This window comes from Pangasianodon hypophthalmus, chromosome 5 (genome assembly GCF_027358585.1).
Source record: "Pangasianodon hypophthalmus isolate fPanHyp1 chromosome 5, fPanHyp1.pri, whole genome shotgun sequence".
Lineage (NCBI taxonomy): Eukaryota > Metazoa > Chordata > Actinopteri > Siluriformes > Pangasiidae > Pangasianodon > Pangasianodon hypophthalmus.
The window spans coordinates 23656118-23668698 of record NC_069714.1 but is presented as its reverse complement, the minus strand read 5'-3'; the positions used below and the strand labels follow the sequence as shown (position 1 = coordinate 23668698).

The following is a 12581-nucleotide window of genomic DNA, read 5'->3' as shown; positions in this document are numbered from 1 at the left end:
TACTGGTAAACATTCTGATTGCCTATCTTTGCCTGAAGAGCATTTACCCCAAGAGCATCACTGCTGATTCATTTTCATCATGCTGGTAAACACACACGTTATCCCAGTCATAAAGCAATCACTCTGTCACTTCACCATTTCCTGGCCCTCCGCAGTGAAGAAAAGAACATGTTTTTCCATTTATCCTACATGTAAAACCTTCATCTACAAATTTTATATATATATGTGTGTGTGTGTGTGTATGTGTTACAAAAACACTATTTACGTGGATTATATGCAGACAAATCTTTGACTGGAAAACTATATACAGTAATAACAGTAGTTCTTTAATATATGCTTCGATCAACAGAAATGGATGAAATAGCTGCCTTCTGATCTGACTTGAAGCACAAATTTTAAAGCCCTGCCATTTATTATTAATACTCACAATATAAATAGTTTAGGTCCTATTAATATTTCATGACTGCAAGGCAAAAGATTTGAATGATTGCTGGTAAACTTGATGACAGTGTCTTGAGGCTAACACACTGCTGGTAATAATTATAAATAAATATGCAGCATGTTATGTAGGTGTTTTGAGTTTGCCAGCTCTATATACAGTGTGTTGCAATTGTAGGATGCATTTGTTTCCGTTGATGTTAACAGAAATTGCATTCACAATCACCCTCGCTGATATTAAGTATTTAAAATTTGTGCATTGGACCTCATTATTATTGTTTATACCATGTGGTGTTGAATTCTCGAATTTGCTTAAGCAGAATGTGTTGATTAATTTTCTATAACAGCAGCTCTGACAGTAGTGCCAGCAGTAAGTAAATCGCAGATTTATATTAATATGTTCATTCTAATATGTACACAGGGAGTTGTATGACAGACGCTTCACGTACAGTGAAGTTTTCAGTGAGGAGATGTTTATTTAGCATACTTGGAAGGAGTCTCCAGTGTCAGTGCTCTGTAACAGTCAGAGATGTTACAAAGCTAAAGCTGTTCCTTTAGGTTTTCCTCATTGAGAAAATCTTTAGGATAGAAGGCTTTGCAGTTTCTGTGTAACATTCTTTTTTTTTGTCTTATCTTCAAGAGAGGGGAAAAAATAGGTTTGTGAGGGACTGACTGTGTATAGCTGCTGTATAATAAGTGATGAGATGTTCCACAACATTAAACATAACTATAAATGGATAAAAAAGTACACCCCATATTGTTTTTTTTTCTTACATAAAGAATCTTTATTAAATAAATTCTAGTAGCATCAATTTATTGATGTGCATAATGTGTAGGCAAGAGTTTTACTGCAAAAGACTTCTTTGCATACTCCAATGCTTTTCCTTTTTCACAAGGAAAGATGCACAGGGCCAAAGCACAGCATCAGCATATTTAGCATCCTGGAGTTGAGGAGATAGTCCAAGACCCCAGTCATGTTAGGACAGGACTGTAGCACTAGTTCCCCCTCTGGCTGCAGGATCAATTCCTACAACCCCTGATGCTTCTGTGAATTGAACCATATTCTGTTGATGCAGATGCAGATGCAGGGCTTTAAAGGAACACTCCAGAGTTTTTCAACCTAATCTCAATCTACTACATATGTGATTACCACAGACAAGAATTAAGACACATTTCCCTGTAATGAGAAATGAAGAGATCCAGTTTACTCAAATGATACTTATAATTGACATCTAAGGGCACTTGTTTGCGGAACACATTCATGACTGATTAAGTCAAATATATTTGTAAAGGAATCTTAAAATCTGTATAGTTCATCCTTTAAGAGATCAGAGTCCTCTCAGGAAAGTGTAAGGAACCAGAATTACCTGTAAGTGTATGGCTTCAGTGTTCCAAATTAAGATAAAACCATAGCACAGCTTTAGTAAGACATTTCTCTCATCCTAAAACCTGTTGAATTTATTATAGTTACATAACTTAAACTGCCCTTAGACTTGCATTCTAAATGAGTTGCTAGCAAACTTTTTTTTTTATTTTGTTCATTTCTCAGTACATGTCAAAATTATTGTCTGTGATAGTTGCAGTATGTTATAGATGCAGTGGATCGAGAAAATGACAGAGTATTCCTTTAATCTCTGAGAGTAACAAGCTGTCTGTGTTGAATAAGTCTCTCTGTTTAGCATCACGGATAGACAAGATGTGATGACAAGATTGCTAAATAAATAATAATAATAAATTAAAAATAATAAATAATAAAATTTTTGCTGTTTTCCTGTACTGTTCTAATGTTCCCTAAAATTAATATATAATACTGTAATAAATTAAGTCACTATACTTTTATGCATCTGAAATATTTTTAGAACACTGACTTCATTGTTATTTTCAGTTACACATTCTCACCATCTTACTAGGTAGTGAATGTGTTAATGTTCCTCCTCTAATAATTTTTCTAAATACTGGGCTCCTGAGTGGCGCAACAGAAAAGTGCTCCCCTAGCAACAGGAGGTTGCAAGTTTGAATTGGCGATGCCGCAGCCATCAATGGGTGAAGTCCAAGGCAGCAAAATTGACCATGTTCTGTCAGTGGGTGTCAATCACAGTGATATTAGCCAATCATGGGGGTCTGTGAGCTCACATGTTCAGAAGAGGGCAGATAGTGCTTTCTTCTGAGTGTGTTACACTGCCCTGGCAAGTAGCTTGAAAAAGGCACGGTTAGCTCTGTAACTTGAGTACTATGATATATTGTGTATATACTGTATTTAGATACATGAATATATTCTGAGATATATTTAGATATATTGTGCATCATGAAAATGTCTATAGCAATATGTTTTTTTAAAACCGTATAATCTAATGAAGAACTCTTCACTGCTTAGCTGTTAGGCTTTCTCTTGCATTTTCTCTCTATTATCCATTGATGCACATAGGATTATTGTGTCCATACTCCATTTGGCCATAAATAAAAGCACCTTATTCTCCCCCTCTCTTAAACAAATTGTTTTATGATAAGTGATTTACAGATCCACATTCCCACATTCCCACATCTCCATCTCAGTGTCTCTTCATGACCTGGCTATCTGAGCAGGGGTCAGGCCAGAGTGTATGGAGGTTAGACTCTTAAGGCCAGAGAAATCCAAGTGAGAAGTATTAGCTTTTAGATATCATTAAACATTTATGAGGTGAGAGATATGTGCTGAGTCTCCTTTTGCTGAACTTCATGCTGTGTCCTAATAGATCTTCACCTGTGTGTCTCTCTGGTGTCGCCCCGTGTCAAATGAGATCAGATCTGTGGCTGTTTCAGAGGAAACAATTAACTGCTCTCTGTACACTCCGTCTGACAATTTCAGCACTGAGGAACACACATCAAGTGTTTGAACGCATATTTCATCTGTAGATTATGGAACAAATGGAATGCAGCACTCAGTTTTGACTTGAAATTTATTGTTCATAATGAGCATTCTCTCAGAGGAACAGAAGATGTGATGGACGTGTGATGTGACTGTCTCACAGATTCCCTAATGATTACACTTGATAAAGTGGCCTGTCTCCATGTTTTTGCACATCAGTGATGATAAACATCAAATGTTTCTCTGTGAACTGGCATTGCAGAGTTACAAGCATGTACTAGATTGTTCTGGTTCTGAAGACTTTGGTCTAGACAGATTTGTGGTTTTCTAGCTCTGACACTGTAGCATGCCCAGGTTTTTAGAAAGGGAGTGCAAATAAGGCCAGGGGAAAGAACACACTAAATGTGGGTTGTATATTTCAAGTAAAAAGAGAAGTAACTGGAAGAAAAACACCACGAAGTTCATAAATATAATTAATAAAAACTCATTATAAGTCTTTCTAGGACCCTAGAGGCTTAGAGTGGTTTTAAAGAGGCTCTGAGAACAGGATTAGCACATTCACCTCCTTCAGATATGTTCATGCTACTGCTTTCACAGCCACAAACATCAAGCAAACAAAGGAACTTGAAATCAAACAGCCGACCCCGGTGCACTGATGCAAGCAACTCTATGATATTTGCAGGCAGAGGATGGTTTCAGATAGTTTCTGTATGTGTTTGTGTATGAACTCAACCCTCAAAAGATGTTTTTTTGAAAGTAGCTTTTTTTTCATCTGCAGCCAGCTTTTCAGAGTGACACTATATATAAGACAGGATTATTTTTGCAGTCCATGTGATCTGTTCCAAAATAAATGGCCACATAATTACATTAGTGTTCTGAATTATAAATTGATCTATAGTACATATTGATCAATGAATTTGGTTAAAACAGATACAGAGCTTCAATGGTTATTTAAATCAACACAAGCTAGATATGGTGGTCGTGCAGTGAGTAGTGCTGCTGTCTCACAGCTCCAGGGTTGAGGTTCGATCCTGAACTCATGTTATTGTTTTCGTGAGTTTTGTGTATGCGTGGGTTTCTTCCCATCTCCCAAAAAATATACTGGTAGGTGGATTGGCTAGTAGTTGTGAATGAGTGTGCGAATGTGTGTGCATGGATTTGTATATCATCCAGGGTTTATTCACACCTTGCTCCCTGGGGTAGGCTCCAGATCTGCTGCAGCCCTGGCCAGGATAAAGCTCTTGCTGAAGATGAGCTAGATATGATTTATTAGGTCTGCATGAATTGTGTACTAAAATACCTCTCAGAGATGTGATTTGCATTTGGATTGCAATTGAGGTGGCAACTCTTAATGTCAAGTGCTACCCATGTGGCCATGCCCCTGACACTTCTTTACTGTATCATAAAGGTCCAGTGTTGCCAAACTGGGCTGCTTCAATCCACTCTATATTTTTTTTCACATGGGAAATGAAAATGACTTTGGCCTGACCTTGGTAGATATGTCTTGGGTTCATACAGTTACATTTTGGACTAAGTGAGTATTTTGATTTGGTTTTAAAACCTGATTTTGTAGAAAAGGCAGTCATGTCACCTGTAAACCTGGTAAATAACCTGATAAGTGGCTGAAAAGCTAAACGAGGCATGCTAGTATTAATAATTTATTTTTTTATCAGACAATGTCATCCACAAGCTTGGCACTGGGAACCACTGCACCAAGTTATTCATTAATGCATAGATTCTCTACGCTTGAGTCCTATTACAAGTTACACTGCTGTACACTTTTCTTGCTAGTTTTCATGAACATGATAATATTGCAGCTATGCAGGACTGTTGGTCCCCAGAACCAGAGCTCAGGATCCTGTATAAATGTGTTTGCTCTGATTTGTAGAGTTACTCTTTTTTGCCAATAGAGGGCAGTCTGTCCTCATTTTAAGCATTCTGGTGCAGCTTTACAAATGAACTGCATTCCAGTGCTTAACCCATGTCTTTTATTCACAATATGCTCATATTGAGCATTCTTTTAATACAGTTATACTGTAATGATTTATAATCATGCTATACAGTATGACCCAGGAGAGGATGGGATCTGTACTAAGTCTGGATCCTCATGTTGTCTCAGTGAGATTCTTCTTGCCACTGTTGCTTCTGGCTTGCTCATTAGGGAGCTAAATTTACATCTGTAGAGCTGCTGTAAATCTATTGTTAAAAATAAAATAAAAATAAAATTGAATTGGATTAATATAGTCTATACTATCATAGATAGTTGTGGTGGATAAAGAAGTCTTTAATAACTATTCTCCAGTGTTCTCCAAATAACCACAAACCTGGCTTGATATAAAATATATAAAAAATATAAAAATACAAAAATATAAAACAGATTTACATGTACATTTCATCCAGAGTGCTTTATAGCCTTGGAAAATATCCTCACACTAGTACAAGCAGGCCAGGTTTTAAGAATACAATAAAGCTAAAACCCTGTAATATATTTTCAATAATTATGTGTAGACTTATTGCTCGCTTAAGTACTCAATAAAGAGGTAGGTGTTCAGTCTTCGTCTGAAGACAGCCAGTGTCTCAGCTCTTCAGAGGTTTAATTTTGATATTTTGGTGTTTTAAATCTAGCAGCTACAGGATGCCAGTGCAGGGAAAGCTACAGGAAGAACCTGGATAGATGGAAAACAAGTAGTGCAGCTGCAGGCTGGATCAGTTCCAGAGGTCTGATGGCTCACAGGGGAAGATTTGCCAGGAACAAGTTGCAGAAGTTCAATCTTGAGATTGAACAATAATATAAATAAATTGATTAACCACTGTTTGCTCTGTCATCAGAAAATCTTACTCCAATATTTGTTGCAACCACCATTTTGATTTTAGGTACATATATTTAATTGCACTATTACTTATAACAGTTAAGAATGACATCTGTGCCTAATACGATCTAGATCGAGAAGATATCTAATTTTAGCTTAACAGTTGAAATTCACTGTTTAAAAATAGCAGCATTAGATGGCAGTGTGCTGTCAGAGGCAGGACTGAGGTGTCAATTCTCACGCTCACACAGCTGATTGTGTTCACTCATTATTGCTGTCTGTCTGAATCTCACCATTTTCTATATTTTCTATAACTATCCTTTGGTTAGGACAGTAGTTTCTCAGCACAACACTACACCTGAAATTAGATTGTTAGAGCTAATGTGTTCAGCTATTGTGGTACTCCATGAATTCTATTAAGTACCTGTAATAGACATTGCAGTGTAGAGTGTCATTTAAATAGTTTAAATAGAAATAAGAAGTAGTGAATGCTCATATAGTTGAATCATTGTGAACCCACATACTAAAAGACTCCAGCATTTTGTCTTTTTATGCCTCCACTACTGAGGGGGGAGGGAGTTATCATCTTTTCAGGTTGTCCTTCTGTCCGTCTGTTAGTGTGATATCTCAAGAATGAGTGGTTGAATGTTGTAGGATTTATATGGCATTATCGTTGTAACCATCAGATGAACTGATTAGATGTGATCCAAACAAGATCAGGGTCACAGCAGGGTCAAATGTCTGATAGTTTTTCTTTAATAGCTTCCTTCATTTTTGAAGTACATTTTAAGGGTATTTCTGGCATACAGATTAGTAACAAGAAGGCCTAGACTTGCTGGTTACAGAGGCATCCCTGTCAGTAAAGGTTGTCAATTCCCCCCCGCCCCCTGCCCTCCACCCCCAATCTAATTTCTATCTATCTATCATATCTGTAGTACAAGTGCAATTACCATGGTTTTCAAAGCTCACTTATAATGGAAGTCTAATTGCAGTTATTGAAATCTATCATTAAACATGATTTAAATCTGCATAATACATCCTTTCAGAGGTAAGACTACATTTTTAGAGGAAACAGTTTGTGTATTACCGGTGTTTAATTTGTGTATTACCGGTACAAACATATATCCTACATAAAGACTGCAGACTGCATTAGGAAATTTGGATAAAAGTAAATAAGAACAGCTTTAGTAAGACTTAATATTGTGTCTAATACCTGTATTGATAAAGCATAAATGTTTACTGACAAAATTCAATAACTGCCCTAAGACCTTTATTATAAAGGAATTTCTAATAAACAGCTTTTTCCCCTCCTTTGCACAGGGAAATGTGTCAGAATAATTGTCTATATGATACAGAGATGCTGGAAGGGAGAAAACTGTCAGTCAGAATAACAGCTCACATTACAATCTTAACATCAAATATTAATGAAGTATAGTAAAACAAATTAATATCTGTAGCATATACTTATGATTATTATATTTGATGATGATTAAAAAATCTTTGACACATAAAGCTAGTCAGTTAACAAACCACTTGTGTTGCACTTTCTTAATGATTATCATTAATTTACAATACAGATTAGTTTTCTACTTACAGATGAAGTAAAGTACTTTGACTTGTTGGTTTTTTTCTGTTTACAGAACTGCCTATTGAGAAGAAGAAAAAGCCGGAAACTATTGTTTATATCTACAAATCCCTTTAAAAGAAAACAAGGCTTAGGTAATATGTAAATTCTATCAATTATGAATACTGTAAACCGATTTTGATTTGTAATTAATCCTCTCTTCTTTTCACACTTACACTATCTCTCTTTTTCCCCACAGGTAGAACTGTACTGAACAGACTGATCTTTCCTCAGTCTTCTGGAAGTGTGACAGCACCTGGTCACATGACCTGGAAGAGAAAAGCCAGGAGACCTTTTGGATCCCTCTCTGGTTAGATTGTAATTATATTTATTCATCTGAGCTGTGCTCATGAATGTGTGTGTGTGTGTGTGTGTTCAAGTGTGTTGTAGTGCTTTATGCCAAACATATACAGTATGTTTAATGTTAAAGGAAAATAGAGATACGGTACTGTTCAGTAGACTTGAACTCAGTGATGGAGGACTAAAGTCTAATATCTCTCAATAACTTGACAATGAAACTATTAGGAATAAGCAATGCATTATATAATGAAGTCCCATCAATAATAAGAATCATGTGGGGCAGACTATTCACACCAAAAACACTAAACTTACGGTTCTCTCATCTGTCCTTTTGTGTAATTTGTACTTTGACTGGACAGTGTGTGCTTAGTCCTTTTAGTTTCTCCTCCAAAGGCATTTTGGGGAAAAAAGGATGATGGAGTAAATAATCGACCTTGTTCACATTCAAATGTGTCAGTGAAGTGGGCTGACCAATATCTGCCCAAATGAAGCTCCAAATGAAGAACTCTATGGTTTGTTTCACTCTGTATAATCACCTGACATGACTGACACCGATGGGCTGCATGAAAAAAATCAGCTCCGGTATTTTTCCGATGACCGTTGTTGTGCTTGGTTATGCGCGCACACACACACATATGCACACAAATCACCTTATGACATTTGTTAACAGCAAATAATCAGATTGCCAAAAATGAAAAACGTTTTATTGGTGTCCTTTAATCTTTGAGAGAAGGAAGGGTTAGCCCTGCCAGGACATTTACAGTCCCCTCTGAAAATATTGGAATGGCAAGGCCAATTTTTTTTTGCAATACGCTGAAGTTTGAGTTTGAGATCAGAAGATGAATAAGATGATAGATCAGAATTTCAGCTTTCGTTTGTGATATTTACATCTAGATGTGTTATACAACTTAGAACATGGCACCTTTGCAGCAGACCACCCAATTTTTAGGTGAGCAGATTGGAACAGATAGATTTTGTGTTGCATTTTCAGGCTTATACCACAGCTTCTTTCAGTTCAGTGGCCCCTTCAGGAGGTGAAAGACATGCTCAATTGGGTTAAGGTCTGGTGATTGACGTGGCCAGTCTAAAACCTTCCACTTTTTCCACTGTTGATGTTCTTTGTTGTGTTGGCAGTGTGTTTTGTGTCTTTGTCTCGCTGCATGATGAAGTTCCATCCAACTAGATTGGATGCATTTCTCTGTAGACTGGCAGACAGGATGTTTCTGTAGACTTCTGAACTCATTCTGCTGCTACAATCATGAGTTACATCATCAATAAGGGGGCCATTCCAGAAGTAGCCATGCAAGCCCAAGTCATGACACTACCTCCATCGTGCTTCACCAGTGAGTTTGAATGTTTTGGATCATGAGCAGATCCATTTTTTCTCCACACTTTGGCTTTTCCATCATTTTGGTACTTTGGTAGAGGTTAATCTTGGTTCCAGAACTCTCTGTATTTCTTTGCAATATCCAATCTGGAACCTTCCAATTCTTACTGCTGATTAGTGGTTTCCATCTTGTGGTAAACTGTTAGATGTCTGTTTGTTAGTATACCAGTGGTTTCTTTATTTTTCAAGACGTTCCAAATTGTTGTATTGGCTGTGCCCAATGCTTGTGCAGTAGCTCTGATAAATTTCCCTTTCTTTTCTCAGCTTCAAAATGGCTTGCTTTTGTCCCATAGAGAGCTCTCTAGTCTTCTTGTTGGTTTATCCTTTTAAACAACAAATGCATTCTTCACAGGGGAAACCTAGGGCTCAAACAAACAGTTGACATTCAGAGCTATTAATTCTTTAAACAATCTATCTAAAATGGCACACCTGGGCAACAACAAACATATGTCAGTCACATATTCCAATATTTTCAATCACTTGAAAAATGGGTGGGTTCAAACAAAAGGTGCCATGTTCTAAGCTGTTTAACAGATCTAGATTTACATTTACATTTACATTTACGGCATTTGGCAGACACCCTTATCCAGAGCGACTTACAAAAGTGCTTTGAAGTCTATCAAACATACATTCTGATACTGGCCCGCTAGGTCACAAACTAGGAATACCATCAGTCCAAAAATTCTGCTAGGCAGGTAATAGACAAACACTCAGACAATACAATTTTTTAAAGTGTTAATTTAAGTACGTTAGGAAGAGGTAAGTCTTTAGACGTCGCTTGAAGAGTGCCAGTGACTCAGCTGTTCGGATATCTAGGGGAAGTGCATTCCACCACCTTGGTGCCAGAACAGTCTCGATGCATGCCTTCCTTGTACCCTGACAGATGGTGGGACCAGTCAAGCAGTGCTAGAGGATCGGAGGGAGCGTGCTGCCATGCGGGATGTGATAAATGCTTTGAGATAAGTGGGTGCTGGTCCGTTTTTGGCTTTGTAGGCAAGCATCAGTGTTTTAAATCTGATGCAGGCAGCTACATGAAGCCAGTAGAGGGAGCGTAGCAATGGGGTGGTGTGGGAGAACTTAGGAAGGTTGAAAACCAGTCGTGCAGCTGCCTTCTGGATCAATTGCAGAGGACGAATGGCACTCAGAGGCAGACTTGCCAGGAGTGAGTTGCAGTAGTCTGGTCTTGAAATGACAAGAGACTGAACAATCACCCGTGTGGCCTGTGTGGAAAGAAATGGATGAATACTTCTGATGTTACAAAGGAGAAATCAACATGAGCATGTCAGATTAGCAATGTGAGAGCAAAAGGACAGATTGTCCATGGTTACCCCAAGGTTGCATGCAGTAACCGAAGGCGAGATCTGAAAGTTGTCTAGGGAGATAGCAAGATCCTGAGATGGGAATGAATCAACTGGGATCAACAGCAGTTCAGTTTTGCTGGGATTAAGTTTCAGCTGATGAGCTATCATCTCTGATGAGATGTCTGCCAGACATGCTGATATCCGAGCAGAATCATGAGTGTCTGAGGGAGGGAAGGAGAGGATGAGTTGAGCGTCATCCGCATAGCAGTGGTATGAAAACCCATGTGAGGATATGACTGCACCAAGAGATCGAGTATAGAGGGAGAACAGGAAAGCACCAAATACTGAGCCTGGTGGGACACCAGTGGAGAGTCTGCAGGGAGCAGATGTGGATCCCCTCCATGTCACCTGATATGACCAACCTTCCAGGTAGGAAGCAAACCACTGCCATGTTGCACCACAAATTCCTAGGCTCATGAGGGTGGACAAGAGAGCCTTGTGGTTCACTGTGTCAAATGCTGCAGAAAGGTCAAGGAGGATGAGGACTGAAGATAGTTTGGATGATCTAGCATGCAGCTTCTCAGTGACAGCCAAAAGGGCAGTTTCTGTGGAGTGTGCCAGTTTGAAGCCAGACTGGTTGGAATCTTGGAGGTTGTTCTGTGAGAGATAGAGAGACAGTTGATTGTAGACAGTTCGTTCAAGGGTTTTAGAAAGAAAAGATAGAAGTGATACCGGTCGGTAGTTGCTGATGTCAGAGGGATCCAGAGTGGGTTTCTTCAGGATGTAATATCAGGAAATGACGTAAATATCAGGAAATGAAAGCTGAAATTCATCTATCATTTCATTCATCTTTTGATCTTAAACCCAAATGTCTTTAGTGTATAGCAAAACAAAATAATTGGCCTTTGCCGTTCCAATACTTTCAGAGTGGACTGTAGACCAGCCACTCCTCTTAGACAAATGTAAAGGAATTGTGTGAAGGGAACAAGCCTTCAAAAGTAATAAAAAGAAAAGCTATTAAGTATCAAAGTAAACAACCAGTAAAAAATTAATCAAGTCATAATTGAACTTAAAATTGCATAAATTCTCTCAGGTACATTGTCATGCAGTCTTCTAAAGAAATGGGCCGGTAGACTTTCAGGCTTCTTGATAAACTTGTTACAGTTCGTGTGTCTCAACAGGTAAAATCCCAAACAGTATTAATGATGTTTTTATTAAAAATACTTATTAAAACAGTTGTTCTTCTGTAATGATACATTTAGAAAAGTATATTGAAGGAAAATATTGTTTCACTTTTCTACTGACACACTAATGCATTAGGCATATAAGAGATGTGGTATCTAAGACTTTTCTACTTTTGTACTAATTAATTAGAGACAAAAGCCTGTGCAAATACCTGTTTTTCCTCTACATCTGTGGAGATGTTCCTAATGAGGCAAGCCATCTAAGCGTATGATAAGCAAATCGTTACTCATATGGCTCCTGTGTGTGTTCACGCATGCTGTTGGGTCATGAAGCCCCTTTGGCTGCAGTAAGACCCTGGCGTGGCTACTGTGCTACGTATGGTGGCCAAGGATGACTGGAAAGCTAGGACTAATCTATGAGTCATTGCTAGTGAGTTTGTGTGATTTCTTTTGCAGAATGGGCCGGTTATCAACCTGGGAAGAAGTCTAAAGGCTGATGTACTGATCCACACTGCGACACAGCTGTGCTCTCTGTCGGCCCAATCGGACCATTTATGACCTGACAGCCCTGACCCTGCACTTACTCTGGTGAGTTTTTTTTTTTTGCATTCCTCTTCCTGTTTCTGTTTTTCCTGCTGCTCTTTTTTGTCCTAGAACCCTGCATGATGCTCTGCTAATCTGGCATCATGCCT

The 12581-nt window shown here is 38.3% G+C and overlaps 1 protein-coding gene across 9 annotated transcripts in view; it reads left to right on the top strand.

Moving 5' to 3' along the window:
* Window positions 1–12581, top strand: part of pcbp3 (poly(rC) binding protein 3) — a 76305-nt gene that overhangs the window by 17848 nt on the left and 45876 nt on the right. For all 9 annotated transcript variants that reach the window (XM_026912563.3, XM_026912562.3, XM_026912568.3 and 6 more), the window contains exons 2-4: window positions 7734–7812; window positions 7917–8027; window positions 12346–12477. The gene's annotated coding sequence lies outside the window, so the exon portion shown is untranslated. The remainder of the gene's footprint in view (window positions 1–7733; window positions 7813–7916; window positions 8028–12345; window positions 12478–12581) is intronic.